This window comes from Aquila chrysaetos, chromosome Z (genome assembly GCF_900496995.4).
Source record: "Aquila chrysaetos chrysaetos chromosome Z, bAquChr1.4, whole genome shotgun sequence".
In the NCBI taxonomy this organism is placed as follows: Eukaryota; Metazoa; Chordata; class Aves; order Accipitriformes; family Accipitridae; genus Aquila; species Aquila chrysaetos.
The window spans coordinates 37,199,906-37,216,929 of record NC_044030.1 but is presented as its reverse complement, the minus strand read 5'-3'; the positions used below and the strand labels follow the sequence as shown (position 1 = coordinate 37,216,929).

Genomic DNA, 17,024 nt, shown 5'->3' with positions numbered 1-17,024 from the left:
GGCAGAGCAGTCCCACTTAGTTGCTGCCTTCATCAGTTCTCTACATGCTAAGCACATAAACAGAGAGGTCCCTCATTTACTATACACATGCCAAGTTACTGTACCGTGCAGCCACTACTAGCCAGGTACTTTCCAGCACTGTTACAGGCTACAACACACAACATAAAGAAATACAGTAGCACCTTTCCCATACTAAGTCCAAACCCTCTGGGAAGCTGTCCCACTTCTTACCTTTTAAGGGACTAACAGAGGCTCTTCAAGAAATAAATGCATGCTGCAGTAACACCATCTAAACAGCAAAACCCCAGTAAAAGTACTTGTCTCTCCCAGCTTTGAAAAAGCTACTAGTAGTGTTTAAATCAAGTTTATATGCCATTTTGTGGCATTTCTTGCCTAAAGATCAGAGTAGGAAGGGGGGGAAAAATGCTTTGCTATCTTTTCCTATCACTAACACCATATAGAGCAAAGCAATTTCATTAAACAGAACACCTTGAGGGTAAGAAAAAAAAATGAAACAAAACTCCAAAAATTCTCCTACACAAGCTTTCTTTCGTCAGACACTTCAGAAAAAGGGTCTTAGTACAGTGCTAATATGACATATTTTAACTACTTAAAAGAAGATTTTTCTTGTACCTCAAAGATGATCATCCAAATCCCATGTATGTGTCAATAAGCTGCAATAAAACATGGGTATTATCAACAACCAGTCTGAAATTCAAGAATTAAAATAACTTTAAAAGTCTCTAAGGAAGTTCTCACTTCATAATTGGGTAGCTTCACATCATTTTCTTAATTCTTCTGGCTACTGAAAGTTTGATGAACTTCAGATCACAAGAGCTGGACTAATGTAGAAAAGCTTGGTAAGAAAATACTGTTCTCTACAGTCTCGGAATTTGCATGCTACACAATTCTTTTCTAAGTCTGATTCAATATGTAACAAAAATAGAAATAAAACATGGTTAACTCCTGTTAAGCCTGTAACAATTGACAATTTTAGTCCAGTAACTGCACAGCTTATCTCTCTGTAAAACTTGGTGGTTTTACTTCTGAGAAGATAGGCTCCAAGTTGTTCTGAAATGCAGCAACAGTCCCCCGATGCTAGCTGCTCAGATTATGAGAAATTGAGAAAGCAAGTACTCAAAGTTAGAGCATTTTGAAGTCTAATATATTGTAACCTTCCAGAGCTATAAATGGATACATTGCAGTGGGCTTCTCTTGCTGCGCAAGTATCCCAATATTCTGATTTGCAGCTCCTGAAATTCTGACACTCGCATTATTGCTCCCTCACAATCTCTGTTTGATAAAGTCCAGATTTAACATATTAAATTCTTGTTCTCACAGAGGGTTAACTTCCATCCTGCTGTTACACCCGTGTACAGAAGACAGACGCACATGGAAAGGGCAGGGAAATTCCTCTGTCAATCCGTCTCCTCGTTTGCTGATAGCTGGCGGACTCCTCCAGCTCACTGCAGCATTAAGTGCCGTGTTGAGCTGAAGCCTCGGGAACAAACCCGAAGGGCTCGAGCATACGCCTGTGAGCCTAGAAGGCTCTTCCTGGTTACAAAATACTCAAGGATGTAGAAGATTTTCTCCACCCAGCCTCTCAACACGCAGGACTCGTGCCCTCCAGGACAGAGTTCTCTTTGACACTGACTTCCCCCCCTTAAATCAAAAGCTGCTGAACAACAAAGCCAAGCTAGAGATCGTGAATAATAGTCTCTGATGACATGTTCATTCTTAAAAATTTATTTTATCTTCTGTAGCCTGTACAGTGCCACATTTGCCTTTCATTTCATGGTTCTGCAAGCAGTATCAAGCAGGTTTTCAATCTGTTGTCTTTTAATTAAAAAAAAAAAGGTGGTGGGAGGACACAATTGTACGCCTGGAGAGAACTGACAGTAACTGCACCTCTTAAAAGGCAAACAAAAGCTTAGCAGTATTTGTTAGAGCACTGGAATTTTACACCCCCACTCCGCTAAACAAGTGATTTTTACAGTGGCCAAGTTAACATAAAAGATCAGGTATAAATCTGCCGCACCAAAACAGAAAGAAAAAAAGCAATTAAACCAAAGGCAAAAAGGCATATCAGCACTGCGATGTCAACAGCAACACACTAGGACTTCGCTTACACTACTAGTTGCTTGTTTAAAGAACAAGTTGAAACAGGAAAATTCTGCTGTTCTTTTCCAAATTATCGGCTATAAAGAAAGAAAGAAAAAAGCACCACACTGACCTACAGCTACCAGTCAGGTAATTATGTAGTACCAGCCCACTAGCAATCTGGTGAGAAAGCATTCCTGCAAAGCCTGGACTGCACCCCAAACCTAGCTGCAATTAATGAGGTCCCAAAACATGTGCAATACTTTACAGCTAGTTGTCTGCTTTGTCTTTGGTTCAAGCTTTTAATATGGCACTGTTTGTAAGTGTTGCTGCATTTGCCAGATGAAGAGGACAGAGGCTGAAGAACATAGTTCAAGACAACAGCTCTGTCACTCCTTGTTTTTACTCTTTACACAGTTTATGATGCTCAGAGTGGCAGAACACCATATAGCTCATGCCAAAAAGACAAGGCGCTTATTCTGCCTGAACCGGAAAGTTAATCAGTGATGAATGGTGAAACACCTATTTGTTTTTTCCCATTTAAACCTTCTGAATGCAACTTATTTTAGAGTGTGTGATTCACATTGCAAGAACACACCAGACCATCATGCTGAACAACTTTGTGACATTTTAAGGATTTTATACCTTATGTATGACTTCAATTTCATCCCATTTATAGAAAATTTAAGTAGCATGAAGAAATGAAGATATTAAAAAGGATACATTGTTTAAAATTTAAAGTGAAAACCAGTAAGGTAATTTTCATTACTCTGAAGTTTATTCCACAGTATCTGATCTAATGCAAAAACCAAAACTGCTACTTACCATTAAATACCAGTCATAAAGGCAGTAACTGCAAACACTGCATTAATGGATAGTGGGGGTGGAGCACATTCTCTTACACTATCAGCAATTTTTCTTATTAAAGCAGTATTAGCTTTTCTGTAGGAAATAAACAGAGCAGGAAAGCAGGAAGGGTAAAAAAAAGAAACCAATCTCCCCTCCAAGCTCTTCACGTTTACTGGCAAAAAGCAGGTTAGAGAGCATTTACCTTAGCTGATCCAAACAGGAATATGCTGCATGCTGTGGAGGGTCAATTACAATAAAGCTACTTATTAATTATACAGCTTAAGAACAGCCTGGTGTTCTTAAAAAACATCTATAAAAAGTTCGTTTTAAGGGTGAACCCTTTATATCCTTTGACTGCATACTGTTCACTATGGCTTCAAACAGGAAGTGTGGTAACAACACTCTTTGACAATTACTTGAAGCAAATAAAACCGCAGGAAGAGAAAAGAAAATGACTGCAGGTGTTAACATCTGAATTTAACTAGATTTGCTCTAAAGCTCAGACTACTATTTAAGGAGAAAGGGGGGGGGTGGGGAAGGGAAAAAAAGTGAAGCACGCACAAAGTCATGACTAAGTATGTCATGTCATGGTATGTCATGACATGACATGATGTACTATGACATGCACATGTATGCAGTCACAAACAGGACTACTATTAGTTTTTTAGTCTCAAGTACTTTATAAGAAAGAAGTTTACAATCAATCTTGATACAGAAGTATCATTCCATAAAAGACACTTTTCTTGGTTTTTTTTGCCTTAAAGGCTCTGAACAGCTATCGTGTTTCAATACTGCAAGCTCTAAGTAGAAAATAATCATTTCAGGGTGTACTTTTAAGACTTCTTTCATATTTTTTACTATAAATCTCTATTGTAGCTGTACTATTTCCTCTTGCTGCTTCACAGATACAGTCACGTGGCAGCAAGAAATGAGGCGGGGAGGGGATTAAGGTGTGTCCAAACCAGCAGAGAGGTTGCACTGGTGCACGCTTCCATACACTTGCAGCTGTAGCAACTGGAAAATGCTCTCCAGCTCTCAAAGGAAGCCAGAAGTGTTTACTCACTTGCCAGCCTCATTTTTTGAAATAAAATAATCTGTACAAGAAGCAATAGAGGTTCTAAACAAACCTGATCTATAGGGAAAGTTGCCTTCATGCATTAATTTTGTATCACAACCTTTATCTCACCAGGGCAGTGCACTTCAGAAGCACTTCCTCCCTTCCCCCCTCCAGAGCAGAGACTTCTGGGGACTTTGGCACTGCTTTTAATGCACCAATTATCTTTTGCACTTTCAGATCCTGAGAAACCTGAGCTGCAAGTAACTCTTGCCAGACAAAGGACAACATTCACCATCAACACAAGCTGAGTAAGGCTGAAATCCCTTTTTCACTTCCTCATAACTTTCCCATATCTATTCTGCCCACCCCTGCCCTGCAAGTGCTTTTAGGTTTAGTTTCAAGACATTTAGAAAGCTTCTTCAAAGTTCGAGTTAGACTTTCTTGTGCACTTTCAAACCCTGAACGCATAGGTCCTGACTTTGTAAAAAGGTATTTTATTTATGTCTTTATGATACAGTTTTGAGCATTATTACTAAAGCTTTTTATAAGATTTTATTACAGGGTTTTATTTTGGTATTATTGGTCATTTGGGAGTCAGGGGTTTTTTTTGCCCCTATTTATACTGAAGGGGTTTTCATTGGTGTATTTACTTAAGCAACTTAAGAATAGGTTGTACTTCAAATCAAGCTCAACACAAATTAATAGCCATGAACTACTACGTATTATGCAAGTACTTCTGAATTAAAAGTTTCAGAGAATAGTGAAAAAGGTGGAATAGGATGAAGGTAGTCTTACGGCTACTTAAAGAAGGAAGATGGATTGCTTTTAATTCTTGTTGTTGTTGTTAATAGAATGGAGTCTGGCTTTAGAAACAATCTCATCTTTCACTGGAACCAAAACACCTCCAGTTTTTGTTTATGTTTTCAGTTTGTAGGAAGCCACCACAAGTTTCCCCACAACAAATGTACCCATCTGAGATAATACATGGGAAGGCAGCAAAAGATACAGGAAGGGAACCACAGCAAGTCTGTAACGAGAAATACTAGGCTTTTCATTAGGTCACTGATGGCATAAGAGGGAGCTGTAAAGCAGGTGAAGGCAGGAAAGCAGGCCATTTACTCAAGGAAAGAACAGCTCACAAGTGTGACAGTAATCACGTTGTTTGCAAGTGCCAACTAGGCACTTAAAGCAGAGCACCTTTAAACATCTTTAAAACATCATGATAGTGTGAAGCTCAAACATTTGTTTTATCATTGACAAGTGTCCTGCCTTTTTTTTTTTACCCCCACCTGCAATTGCCTGAGTTTTACTCTCTAGTCATTCTGTTAAATTTAATTATTTCAGCTAAGTGGCCCAGCCCTTGAAAGGTCCTTATTACTTTGTGCACAAAACCAACAAATTAAAGAGACAGTATTACACTGGTCCGATTAAAATTCCCTGTGTCCAGTTTGGAACACAAAAGCATAGTTTTTCAGGACCAAACCAAGTTTAACAGGCAATACTGTGTCAGTGACTGAGCAGTGCAGGTAAACTTTTCTCCAGCACTGACATTTCAAAGCTTCCTATGTCTTCAACAAATAATTGCTTTCAATATACATGGGTTCAACGCAGCTTTCTGAAACAGCTCATACATAGCTCATCGTATTTCCCACACATATATGCAGACAGGAGCCTACTTCTCTGAAAACCACAGCATAGAATATCCAATAGTTCTGCACTATGAAAATATAGACAAACAGAAAACTAATGGTCCAAATTTATTTACTAAATAACAGGAAGACAAACCAAAGACAAAATAAGTATGTTTTGTCCTACTGAAGACATAGTCTAGGCATAATACAGTTTGCCCTACCTACAAAAATAGTCAGTTAAGAACAAGTGAGAAGCCTTTGAGATGCCACTCCTAGGTTTAGGAAATCTGATTTCATATTCTGCCCATTCACATTTAAAAAAAAAATCCTGTTAGTCAAATTTCTAATTGGGCAATAACATTACCTTCTTAACTGTCAAGGCCTATTAAAGGTAACACAAAAGAACACTTTTCTCAGCTGACCTCCTTGTTAATTCTAATAGGTAATACCAGTCAGAGAGAAAAAATAAACAAAGCAAACTATTGGTCTAAGGCAGGCTCTGAACAGGGTACCATTTCCATAAGGAATGGAAAGAAAAAAAAAACAAAACAAAAAAACAAAACGTCCCTGAAGAGCCCCCTCTTATGACGTCTAAAGTAATGACGGGAAATGCTCCACATCGGCATCCAGAGTCCATCATTTTAACAAGTGTAGCATTAAAAGGAATGGAATAGTCTATGGGGAAAAAAATACCCATGACAAACTATGTGACAGACCATACAAGATATTCAAGGGACCGCTACCTGTTTTTTAGTATGACAATAGGTAAAAGCATTATTCACAGCATTTATAATATTCCTTTTTCCACAGAAAACTAATACACCAAAGCAATTTCCAAGGAAGGTTTCAGATAGAGGAAAGGAATAAGTGGGAACAAGGGGAGAAAAGACCATTAACACTGTCAGGAGTTTGCAGAGGCAAACTCTCACCATTCCAGTAATGTTTCACGTCAAAAAAATCAACATGGCACACCGCTATTGCAGATTTTAACTTACTATTGTAAGATAGACAGCCTTGCAACAGAAGTCTGCCATTGTATCTAAAGACATTTTAATGTACTTCAATAGATCACTGCTATCACTTCCTCACCTCCCACTCAAGTACGAAACAATTATGAAACCAATTACAGTAAGCAAAGCAGCATCACATTTTGTGGGACTGGATAAGTTTAATCAGTCACCCAGTAACACTAGCTAGGGTGCACATTTGCCTGTTTGAAAAGCCAGATGAATCACCCCTGTTGAAGCCTTCCTTGGCACACAGCGATGAGATGTTTCAAACAGGAAGAGTGCAGCTTGAGCTGATGCTTCTGCTTTGGCTTTCAGTTCCATAGCTTGCAAGCAACAAAACAGCAATAGTTTTGTATTCAAAGTGTGACAGAACAGCATATTTTTCATCTGCTAGCATTTAAGGCCCTACCATTTCTTTATATTTATTCTCTAGCCCTTTTATAATTTCTCTATTATTAGCTGCTTTAGATAACTTGAACTCTGTGTGTGTACCTGCATGTATGCACATGGGAGACAGAAAAGTTTCTAAGTTTCTTTAAGCAAAGACAAATCACATTTTCAAAGATACGTGGATCACTCTAGAATAGAGATAGTATTTAGGACGTTTGGAGTATGTACTTACAGAAGTTATAGGCAGAGACCTATTAGTTCATGCAGTCCATCTTCTCAGGTGCACCAGTTCCTAGGTAGCAGTACAGTCTACTGTACTGTGCAGTCTATTGTACTTCCAGTGCTCCCATTAATTCTCCTGAATGACCAGTATGCAGCTTAATACAGATCACATCTGCTGGCTTCAACTTCTACCACATTTAGTGGTTGCTCAGTTAAACAACACTCACACAACTACCACACATAGTGCAAGTCTAAATTAGGCTACGACTAGTCTGGAGTGGTGTAAGTTTTTCCTGACGAGACACTTCAAAGCAAGATATTAAAATATTTGGTTTATTTCATGGGAAGTCCATCTTCAGACACAAAATGCTGCAGAAACACAAGCAATACGACCCAAGTTAGGCCAGAAAAGCAGGATTTTACTGGCGCATATGACAGAGTCAGAAGCACAGAAGTTTTAGAACCAGTGAGAGGTGGCAAGTGCTAACTGGGCCTGTTGAGATTTCACTCTAAAGGTAAGCTTGGGGAGCTGCACCAGTATGCTGACAAAGCAAGTCTCAAAAAGAATGCTCTAGTCAGAAATATGCATACATGTAAAAACGCTTACCATAGCTACATGTGTTTTCAGACCGGAGCACAAGGAGGGGGGTGGATCTGATAAATTGCCTGGCATTTTCCTCTTCTCCCATCAAAAGCCAGAGACCTGCTAGCACAGTACTGTGTAAGATGCAGCACGAAGTGACACCTGGACAGGAGAGTCAGGTTTCTTCTTTATCTAGCAGCATACAGCAAGAGACAGTTCCCTCCCTCTGCCTCCAGACATTTCTTAAGTCACTTAAAGGAAAGGAAAATCTGAACATAACCGTAGCAACAAAGAAGTTGGGTTCATGTATCATAATTTAAATATGCCATAATGCAGAAGAGTGTCCTAATTCTATAATCCTTAAACAATTGCAAAGAAAGCAATGAATTGAAATACAACTACTAAGAAAGAAGCATGCACAGAGATTCTAGACTTCCACAGCACAGATAACCCCTCTTATCCACTTCCACACACAAGAAGCCTACCAAATACCATGACTGCATGTGCATGCACACGTCCGTATGAAGCCACACACACAACCTATAATTCAGTAACTGCAGCAATCACAAAGTATTTCATTCCTATGACTAAGGTTACCATGCTATATACAGAAAGTACGAAAATAACTAGAAGCTAACAAGCTTTAACCTCTATGAACCTCAGACAGCTAGCCTGTATTAAGGAGAACAACTATGAACCGAAAAAAGTTTCTAGGGTCAGCTGGTAAAGAAAAATTTCATGTATTAGCATTGCAGTCAGTATGAAATGACATTTTTCAGGTCAACAGCACTTTTTTTCTCCTGAAAGGAACACTCTTTTTTCAAAACAGAATGAAATTTAGGGAGGGGAGAAAAATGGAGAAAAACTCTTCAGGAGATTTTTTTCTCTTTACAATTGTTCACACTAAGCCATTGCACATGCACATATAGACACAGTTCATTAATAGCCATAACACCAGTACCTATACAGCGTTGTTTCATACAGGAAATCCTATAATTCAGTATCCTATTTTGGGACCACCTTCAGACTGCAGCTTGATTCACATACTGCACATTAATTAAGAGGAATTATTGCTCTTTCCTTCACCCTCCCCCAAGATGAGAATCACTGCAAATGATCCTTAATATTCTGTAGAATTTGACTATTTACTCTTTGGAAGAAACACTTGACCACAGAGAGCTCTTATATGTCTTTTGCAAAGCAATGATAAAATGTTTATCTCCACAAAGGCAAGAGTATGAAATCTAACTGCAAACAAAATCTTGAAAATCCTCACTGATTTTCATTTCATGATAGATATTTGCTTATTAATTTTTTGGTTGGAAGTACAGATCAAGTTTGTTGTTAGGCAACACTGCTTGTCGTTCTGGCATCACTGACAAGGAGGTCTGACTGAAGTCAGCCCCACTGTGCAAACTGTGAGAACTGTGCTAGGCCATATCTTTACAGGGACTAAGGAATCTAGGCGATGTCTTATCAGGAGCTAACAGTACCAGTCTGAGCTGGGACTAGACAAACCTAAAACTGTTACAGCTGCACACCTGCACATACACCAAAGCAGGGTTTGACTACAAGTCAATCAGTTTCTGCTATAAATATCTGTAGCCCACTCCCAAGCCCATTGAACTCCCATGTACAGCAGCAGGCTGCACAGCAGTCATCTCCCCCTTGAGCAGGGACACCTCTCAAGGTTACTTCTCAAAGCTGAGAGACCCCTTACCCAGCATCTGATACCTGTAATGAGGTAAACAACATTTTACATTAGGTGTAAAAGTATCATAGAATCATACAGTATCTTGAGTTGGAAGAGACCCATAAGGATCATCGAGTCCAACTTCCTGCTCCTCACAGAACTACCTAAAACTAAACCATATGACTAAAAGCATCGTCCAGATGGTCCTTGAACTCTGACAGGCTTGGTGCTGTGACCACTTCCCTGGGGAGCCTGTTCCAGTGACCGACCACCCTCTCAGTGAAGAACCTTTTCCTCATGTCCAGTCTGAACTTCCCCTGACACAGCTTCATTCCATCTCCTTGTGTCCTACTGCTGGTCACCAGAGAGAGGAGATCAGCGCCTCCTCCTCCACTGCTCCCCTTGAGGAAGCTGCAGACTGCCATGAGGTCACCCCTCAGCCTTCTCTTCTCCAAGCTGAACAAACCCAGTGACCTCAGCTGCTCCTTGTAAGTCTTGCCCTCGAGACCTGTCACCATCTCGGTCACCCTCCTCTGGTCACACTCTAATAGTCTGATGTCCTTCTTATACTGAGGTGCCCACAACTGCACACAGGACTCAAGGTGGGACCGCACCAGCGCAGTGTGGAGTGGGGCAACCTCCTCCCTCGACCGGCTAGCTGTGCTGTGCTTGATGCACCCCAGGACACGGCTGGCCCTTTTGGCTGCCAGGACACACTGTTGACTCATATTCAACTTGCCAAACCCCCAGATCTCTTTCTGCAGGGCTGCTCTCAAGCCTCTTGCCCCCCAGTTTGTATGTATAGGCAGGATTACCTCGTCCCAGGTGCAGAATCCAGCAGTTGCTCGTGTTAAATTTCATACAGTTGGTGATTGCCCAGTTCTCTAGTCTATCCAGGTCTCTGTAAGGCCTCTCTACTCTCGAGGGAGTCCACAGCTCCTCCTTATTTAGTATCATTGGCAACCTTACTTAATGTACATTCGACTCCTGCGTCCAGGTCATTTATAAAAACATTAAAGAGCACTAGCCCTAAAATTGAGCCCTGGGGAACCCCACTAGTGACTGACTGCCAGCCTGATGTAACCCCATTTACTATAACCCTTTGAGCCCGACCCGTCAGCCAGTTGCTCACCCAATGTATTATGGACTTGTCTCGCTGTATGCTGGACATTTTGTCCGGAAGGATACTGTGAGAGACTGTATCAAAAGCTTTCCTAAAATCCAAAAACCCATGTGCTGGCTTCCCTTGGTCAACTAGATGAGTGACCTTGTCATAGAAGCAAATTAAGTTCATTAAGCAGGACTTTCCCCTCGTTAACCCATGCTGACTATGACCAATGACTGCAACATCTCTGAAACGTTTTTCAGTAACTCCCAGAATAACCTCCATAATTTTACCAGGCACTGAAGTGAGACTGACAGGCCTCTAATTACCATGGTCTTCCTTCTTACCCTTCTTGAAAATTGGGTTAAATCACTGCTTAATTACCATTCAACTATTGCTTAATTGATTACCATTTAATTTTCATTCAATCATTTATTAATTATCATTTGATCATTGTTTAATCATTAATAAACCCTTTTAGTTAACCACATAACAATGTCTCTTAATTCACCTGCAACATGTCTTTTTATACACTAGACAACATGAACAACTGTACCAAATAAAGTTTAATTATAAGTTAATAAAGTTTAAGAAATCAGGTAAAGACATGTGCAATTTTAAAACCAAAAGACACTACGCTGTAACAGATGTAGAAAAATAGCCAAGCACACATATACAGCCTAACAGAAAAATACATGGTGCACAAATCTCCAACACTGAAATGCAATTTCAATGGAGATACCAGAATTATTGACCTAGTTAAGAAACAAAGTGCTGTACAAAAAAGGGAGTTTAAAAATGTTCCAGAAATATTTTAACAAAGTACATATTCTCAGCAGAACAGTTACTGCTGTTCTGAAATCTGAACACACAGGAAGCTAAATTGCCTCCTCAGAAATGACCGGCCTACCTTGCCAAGAAACACTGAATTGTGTTCCCTGTGTACCCACAAAAAGTTCAAGTACATTACTGCTAAAAATGCCCATTTGGAAAATGCCCTGCGGGTCATATCTCAGTGGTGGTTAAGCCACCTGGAGTTTTATTGCCAATGTAAAACCACTGTAAATCTCAAATGGTTTGGCTTTCCTATGGAACACCCATGTATACGGGAGCATTTGGCTTACCTACATTGATAGGTATCCAGTGAACAGAAAAACCTAGAATAAAGGTGTGTCAAGGCTAAGAGTTATTTTTCCAATGAGTTTTAAAATAAGTTGTTCATACCTGTAAATGTTAAGCCGGTTCATTTCAGCTCCCCAAACTGAAAGCTGATGACAAAACCATAAACAACTAGCAATGCTTGTCTACTAAATATGAAAGAAACTTTATGTATGTTGATTCTTAGTCAGTGGCTCGCTATCAGGAAGTAAACAGGCAATGTGAGAAGTATACTCTGACACCAAATAACCACAGGATGACACTATTTGAACTCCATAATGAACTTCTGGTTATATTAACTACAGCTATTCAAAACTGTATTCTCATACAATAGCCAGAAAATACCCGTATAGCATGTAGTTAAAAATTTGACTTCCATACATTCTCTTAAAAACCAGACATATCACAGATAGGATATGATTTTCTGGATGCAAATTCAGTCTGCCAACAATTTAAAGAACTTTCATTGATAAACTGCAGAGATTATCCTATGTCATAAACTATCCAATCCTATCCAACAGCCTACTAACAGAATGTGTTTAAAAAAGTTTCACAACATAAACAACTGCTCTTGTAAATTCTGAGTTTGGGTTTTTTTTTAAAGAAAAAAAACCTCTCAATTTCTAAAAACAATCAAAAATACCACTCCTTTTGAAATGAATTGCAATAAAAACAAACATTTCTCAAACTGAAGACCTTTCTGTTCTTTGTGATGCAAAGCAAGTATTTTCTACGTGTTACACTAATACGCAAGAGATGACTGAGACAGTATACCTGGCCAGACACTTCTCATTTGTTCCTCAAGGACACAGCCAGACAAACTTGTCAGGATACATCTGGATTCAGAGCGTGGTCTCCTGTCCACCCTCAAGATATCCACCTTGTCAGCTGTGTTTATTTCACCATTAGTTTTAAAGTTTTCTGTGAAATAGAAGTGTTTGGTTTGTTTAAGACTTAGGGGTATGTGACAGCAGGGGATGACAGACAGATGAGCAGGTAAGTTGGCAAGATAAGGAGCAGCTTCTTGGCTGAGGGTGCACGACAGCAGGTGGGAGCAGCCACCAGGCATCCAGCTTGCTGCAGGCAGACCAACCTTCCCCAGGGGGCAAGGTCAGGGACCCTCACTCAGCTTCCCAGCCCCCAGGTATGGCCTCACTAAAGTTACACACATCTGCAAGTACCCACCAGTGCAGATAGCTGAGAGCTTTTTAAAAAGCCGAAGGAGGTAACGGATGGATACTTAGATTACTAAGGTTTTCTTTTCCTCCCTAGTAAAAAAACCTGATTCACCTGCAACACATTTACTCAGTTATTCTGACTGCAAAAGTGCTTCAGCCACTGGCTTTGACAAACTCATGCATCTGATGTTGATTGTCTTCCTTAAAAACACTGCTTTTTATTTATTTTCTCTTAAGCATGTTTTGCACTACAAACACCGTTCCTATTCTTTCCCCAATATATTCTAGACTAAGCTCAAGTCACACAATAAAAATTACATTCACTAGAGGCAGAACTACTACATGACATTTGCAAAGCAGAGTCATGCCAGCTATTCAATGTGAATGACTTAATTGAAAATTAATCAGAACAGTATTTTCTCCTCCTAGAAGCACAAGCTTAGGGGAAAAAAAAAAAAAGTACACCAAAAGACATTAAGAATCATATGAAAGGAGGCTAGCTTTTAGGCTCCAATCTCTATCCAACCAGTGGATAGGAAAGAGAAGGTACACGCTGCCACTGACATTTCCTCCCAGAAATCTCAGTGCTGCAGCTTTCAATGCTACCTCCGCTACACTGCAAATGGTTTTGCTTTACATGCGAGAACACTGCAGCATGAAAAATAAGTCATTCTAAAGCAAAGAGCACACACAGTTGTAAATCTGCTCTGTGTTTGTATCCAGGGCAATAAAGAAGATTTAAATAGAATGACATTTTTTGCTCAATTTATCTTCACAGTCACTGGTTTAATTGTTAACCTTCTTGTGGGGAGAAAATGGGTTTTGTACGCTAAAACTCAACTCGCGGCAAAGCTATCTGCTTCTCAATTTAATGCAGTTTTTGAAAAACAGTACTTTCTATCACACTACCAGGTGTTCAGAAACAGATGTGAATGCACAGCCAACCACAGTGCTTATGTTATCTGGAGTCTTAACTAGGCTCTGCTTTCATCAAACAAAAATTAACAAGCTGTCCAGCTCTGCTTACCAGGCTTGGTTCCCATGACCGACTGGAGAACCCTCTACTCTGGGTTAGCAAGTAGCTACCACAACAGCACAAGACCTTCCCCAAAAGTCCTAACCCCTCAAAAAAAATCCCCCAAACAACCACACCACAATCCTCCCCACCCTCAAATGAAGGTATTTCATTCTTTAGCTGAAAGCCAGACAGCATTTGCTGCTTACTTCCTATTAGCTTTCAGTTACAGTTATGTTCCTACACTATGAATTCTGCCCTTGAAAGTCTCTTATCTGTGGATTATATTAAAAACAAACTACCTTATTAACAAAGAAATCAGAAAACCTGTGCTGGAAAGAAAAAAAAAAACCAACCAAGAACATGCTGGATATGAAACTAGATTTGCCATTTGTCACATACACTATGTCTACAGAAGGAAGAGGTTGGTGCTCAGTTGTCAAAGATGTGATTTCATGCATAATCATTGTGCTGCACTTAATCCACTTCCCATGTGGGCAGCTCAGGAGGTGGCTGTAGGTGAGGGAGCTGACTTTCACAAGCAGAGTAGTGGTAGCCACACCAGACAGGATTCTTGAGCAGGCAACGGAAAGCAAGTCTGGACTAGCTACCGCAACTTCCACATATAGACATGACCCAGACTCACTTAACCTCAGAGCATGGCCCCTTGCCAAATGTCTCCCCCCCACCCCTCACATGCTCTGTACCTCACCCCCTTCATGGGCATCTCTGTGGAAAAGGGGATTGATCTGTGCACAGTTGATAGTTGGGCATCAAGAGCTAGCTCTAGCTTTGTTTTTAAGATACAGACTACAATGCAGCGTATTGCTATCTTGCATGAAGGAATTGAAGGTGCATCATGTTGAAAGTAAAATAATTATTTCCAGCTTATTGTAACAACAACAACAAATATCTGGACTTAAAGGATCTGGTTTTTCACCTTCTTATTCTAGGAAGTTCATGCATAAAATGCATTTATGGGTACAGTGCTATTATAAAACATTTACTTATTTGTCAATAACTAGTACATATTACCTCAAGAGGAGCTCAGAGCACACAGCCAACTCAGACACTTTTGTATGACACTTTTCTTTCACTTTCACAGAAGGATTCTGTTGCCCTGAGGGGAAGAAGAGGTGCCTATGCTGAACATAGACATGAATTTCTTGTTTAGTTGATGCCCGCTAGAAAGCCCCCTACCGTTTAAGTCAGTATTTTTAATCACCGAAAGCCATTAAGACCAGTGCAGTGGTTTCACCAATGAATGAAAAATCAAAGTTAAGTTACAAAGAATAAACATGAGATCAACTAATCTATCTTATTTATCAAACATGGTGGTTTTTTATTTGCATGGTCACACTTTCAGATGATAGATGGAAGCATAAAACACAACTTTAATTAGAAAAAATGTTATTATGCCCAAAAGCACAAATGACATTGTTGATATAACTGGGTACTTTTGAAGATAGGTTTTCAAATCTGCACTTCTGTACTCTGACACCCAGCCTCCAGGAGCCCTTAACGGTAAAAGCTATAGCGGAAAAAAAGGAAGGCAATTATCAGAAAAACGCTTCCTGTTTTTTTTTTCTAAATTGTAGAACACTCTCAGTAGGCAAGTGGTGGAAGTTCAAGCACACGACTCATGTAGTACTAAACTGTACAGAGCATTAGTTAAAAAACCAAAAGAAAACTCCACACATGAACAGCCACATCTTGGCAAAGAAATTAACAGATGAATGAGCAGATCTTTTCCATTCCATTTTTCTAAAATGTTCTGTGGGAAAGAAATCAAAAGGTCTTTAATGTATGTTAAAAAATTGCATTGCCAAAAAAATAAAATTGATTCAGTAACCATTTAAAGACTTGGCAAAAACTTTCAGAACTGCTATCAAGCAGGTAAAAGAACTACAAATTTTTTTTCCTGAACTTAATATACTCCCAGCATTCCAACACAGGCATAACTCTTCATCTTGTGCCATGGTGACTTCATTGAAATTACTGTAAAAAGATATCATGCATACGTATAAATATCTTTGAGTATAACCCATTATCATGAATCATATTGCTAACTATTTAACAGGAATTAGTTTAACTGTCACAAAAAAAAAAAAAGACGACACAATTAGGAGGCTCATAGCAGGCATAGGCTTTGCCATGAGCAGTCTGACTTTCAGGAAGTCTTCTGACCTCTTCCTCTTTACATGTGTGGGAAACTGAGTGATAATGATAGTATTATTTTATAACTCAAGATAGCCAAGGATATTCTTATTCATCTTAGTTCTAAGCACATGCACTTCCACCATTTATGGATTTCAATGTATATTTTCTTGCAGAGCTAGGACATTCAAACTGCTCCGTGATGCCAAAGAGAGAGGGCAACCCTTTGCCCTGCAAAACTGGCCAACAAATGTTTATTAGTTTTTAGAATTCTGTATGTTAACCTTTTACATTTTTATGAGCAGGCATTGCAAAGAACAAGAAATACATAAAAATATGGTATCTTTTAATATAAAGCAACAGGTATGTTTCTCAGCAGAACTTCTTCTGAACTCTGCTCACAGAACTCTGAAGTTGACATGAATGATCTGCCTTAAAAAAAAAAATAAAAAATCACTGAATATACACTGCTGATAACTTTTAATCTGTGATGAATTTTAAAAAAACCTCTGCACATCTGTCTTGATATCTGCTTTCATTGCATTCTAGCAATGTAACTATAAAGTCATGTATTCAGACCATATCATGATGAAATCACAACATTCTTTTTAAAGGGAATCTTTTCAGTTATTCAATTTTGCTGCTCAGAATAAATATAACAAGTGGTTTTTTGCAGGTCTGGCAGTAATATAACATGTTGGTTCTCACCTAGCATTATCACTTTAAGGAAAGACTAGTTTTAATCCTTCTTTAGGTGGGAAAGACTGATTGTTGTAAGCTACACTATGAATATATTGTAGTGGCTGCAGTATCCACAGATACTACTTCTCTACTAGACATGTGAAATTATAGTATCCACAAGGGGAGTTAAGAGTA

The 17,024-nt window shown here is 39.3% G+C and overlaps 1 protein-coding gene across 4 annotated transcripts in view; it reads right to left on the bottom strand.

Annotated features, from left to right (window-relative positions):
* The window catches only part of CDC42SE2 (CDC42 small effector 2), an 87,210-nt gene that overhangs the window by 34,857 nt on the left and 35,329 nt on the right, over positions 1–17,024 (bottom strand). The window contains exon 1 of one of the 4 annotated variants that reach the window (XM_030005637.2): positions 634–658. The exons of the other annotated variants lie outside the window; for them this stretch is intronic. The gene's annotated coding sequence lies outside the window, so the exon portion shown is untranslated. Of the gene's footprint in view, positions 1–633; positions 659–17,024 lie in introns of those variants that run through there. 4 annotated transcript variants of the gene reach the window in all.